This window comes from Triticum dicoccoides, chromosome 2B, assembly GCF_002162155.2.
Source record: "Triticum dicoccoides isolate Atlit2015 ecotype Zavitan chromosome 2B, WEW_v2.0, whole genome shotgun sequence".
Lineage (NCBI taxonomy): Eukaryota > Viridiplantae > Streptophyta > Magnoliopsida > Poales > Poaceae > Triticum > Triticum dicoccoides.
Window position 1 is genome coordinate 43,295,316 of NC_041383.1, and position 3,162 is coordinate 43,298,477.

Below are 3,162 nucleotides of genomic sequence, written 5' to 3' on the forward strand. Positions count from 1 at the left end.
GCCACACCCCTCCCGATCAACAGGACCCCCGTTTCGACCGTAGGAGGTCCGTTTCGTCCGTTTTGCGGTACGCCACGCCCCTCCCGATCAATAGGACCCCCGTTTTGACCGTAGGAGGTCCGTTTCCTCCGTTTTATGGTACGCCACACCCCTCCTGATCAACAGGACCCCCGTTTCGACCGTAGGAGGTCCATTTCCTCCGTTTTGCGATACGCCACATCCCTCCCGATCAACAGGACCCCGTTCCTAACGTAGGAGGTCCGTTTCCTCTGTTCTGCGGTACACCAGGCCTCGTTTCCATTGTCTGTTCCGTCCAAGCCCTCCGATGAACACGGCCACGCATTCCGTTCCGACCCAGCCGGTTGGCTTCCTATGAACACGATGACGACGATGTTTCTCCGTTCCGACCCAGCCATGTACGTATGCGCGAGTAGGCATTCGAGACCCTGCCCGTATGTACGTATATGGCCGTATTTTCTTTCTTGCACCCTGGCCGCTGTACGTACGTGTACATGCTATGTGCGCGCCTCTACTACGACACGTGCACGCCTCTATTACGACACGTGCGCGCCTCTACGTCGACCAGTATATATGTACGTACACGTTCACGACCAGAATAACAATGCTAGGTACGCTTCGACTAGGTGGCTCCTGACTGTCAGGCACTTCCTTGCGTGCGAAGATGTAGCTGGTGGGTCCTAGCAGTCAGGGGGGCGAATCGTTTTTTTTTGCCCGGGCGCACTTCCTTGTGTGGGAAGATGTAGCTGGTGGGTCCCAGCAGTCAGGGGAAAACGTTTTTTTTCGCAAAATACAGTGGCCCGTCCGATGGGTCCCCGCTGTCAGGTGGAGGAATAATTTTTTTGCACGTAATAAGGAGACACTTCCTTGCTGCGGCCGTGGACCCAGCTGTCAGCCTCTCCACGTACAGTCCACGTCCGATGGAAGTCGTTCCTTGACCATGTTGACCACGCCGCGCTGAGAGCACCATGGCGGTGAACGACGGCGAGGCCTAGGAAGGGGACGACTCGGAGCCGGGGAAGACGCAGCAGTGGATGCCCACACGAAGAGGAGTATGAGGGTTCACTGGTTCGGCTGCGGTGTGAGGCTGCTGTCGCCGCAGAATAACAGGGGGTGTGGGTGAGTAGAGGGATGGCCTGGCCAGCGGTGAGAATAGTAGGGGCGGTGAGGACTCCGCGGCATCACAGCCGGCCACGGGAGGCAGGAGCACGCGGCACGACCGGCGCCGGCTTGGGCGGCTGGAGCAAGAAGACCAGAGGTTGAAGAAGCACTACGGCTGTTGGATGAACATCGTACGATAATAGGAGCTAGAATTGTTCATATTGACTAAGTTGACAAAGCCCTCCGTCCCCGTCAACTTGGTAGGCCCACAAGTCAGCCTCCCACTATGCTGGGTTCCAGCTAGCAGGGGAAGTATTCATTTTTTGTGCGTAATAAGGAGGCACTTTCGGTGGGTCCGAGCTGACAGCGGGGGTAACATTTTTTCACGAAATACGGTTGCCCGTCCGGTGGGTCCCAGCAGTCAGGGGGAAACGTTTTTTTCGCTAAATTCTGGTGGCCCGTCCGGTGGGTCTCTGCTGTCATGTGGAGGAATAATTATTTTTCGCGTAATAAGGAGGCACTTCCTTGCGGCTGTCGTGGACCCAGCTGTCAGCCTCTCCACATACAGTACTCTTCCGATAGAAGTCGGTCGTTGACCACATTGACCACGGCGCGCCGAGAGAACCACGACGGTGGACGATGGCGAGGCCTAGCAAGGGGAAGACACGGCAGTGGAAGCCCGCGCAGAGAGGAGTACGAGGGTTCACCGGTTTGGCTGCCGTGTGAGGCTGCCGTCGCCGCAGAATAACAGGGGGTGTGGGTGAGTAGAGGGATGCCCTGGCCAGCGGTGGGAGTAGTAGGGGGTGCTGAGGCCTGCGCGGCAGCACAACCAGCCACGGGAGGCGGGAGCAGGCGGTCCCGTCGGCGCTGCTTTGGCGGCTGGAGCAAGAAGATCAGAGATTGAAGAAACACGACGGTCGTTGGATTGACATCCAATGTCTACGTCTGCTAGAATCGTTTGTTGACGTATATAATAACTAAAAAAATCTTGCATACGCGTCAACTAAACAGGCCCACAAGTCAGACCACTCTCTCTTTTTTTAATAATTTATATATAGCTCATGGCAACTTCTTATGCAATTTATTGCAGTCATTTTTTTGGTTGGCCAGGGCCAATTTCGCATATTTCTGTGGGTTCCAAACTATTTTTAATACCGAAATGTCAAGCCAGATTTCAAGTACATTGAAGATATATTTAAATTAGGTTAATGCCCAGTGAAATAGGAATCTGAAAATGTGAAAAAAATTCAGAAATTATAAAGTAATTGCCAATTTGTCATCTGTTTTTATATTTACAACCCATTTCATATTACTTTCAAGATTTGCAGGCGTCTTGAAAGAGTTGCAGCCCATTAGGGCGTAGAAAAATAAGTAGGCCTGGATTGGGTATTCTTCAGAAAAAATAAACTGGGCTCATTTTCACAAAGAAAAAATAACTGGGCTGGTCACATGGTGAACACAAAATATAAGCCTGGGCTAGACGGGCCACGACCCAGTTCAAACCCTGCTCCATCTCAACAATAACAAAAAAATACTGCTCGAGTAGCTACGTCCGACGTGTCAACCGATCTTGCGTTGTTCTCTTGTCTATTGACTATATACGCTCACAATGTCATGGGTCCTAGATGTCAGGAAAACACTAGGAGGAAGCATTTTATTTTTCCATATGCTGACGTGGTGGGCCCCTACTTTCATCCTCTCCATGTACTTTTGTCGATTCCTGTTGTTTGTTGACCATGTTGACAACACGAGAGGGCGGCGTCGCGGCGAGCGCACCAAAGCGCGCAGAGGACGTCAGCGTTAACGATTTAGGAGACGGTGGGGCGGCGATGCGTGCGCTGAGGCGCAGCCAGTCGTGGGAGGCGAAAGCAGGCGGCCCCACCGGCGCTGGTTTGGTTTTGGAGCCTGGAGGAAGACAAGACTGAAGAAACCCGACATACTGTAAAAGCACCAGGAGTACTTAACAACCTTAACTGAAACCAGCCGAGGCACTTAACAACCAAAGCTGAAAGCAGTATGAGTACTTATACAGGTTCAACCATA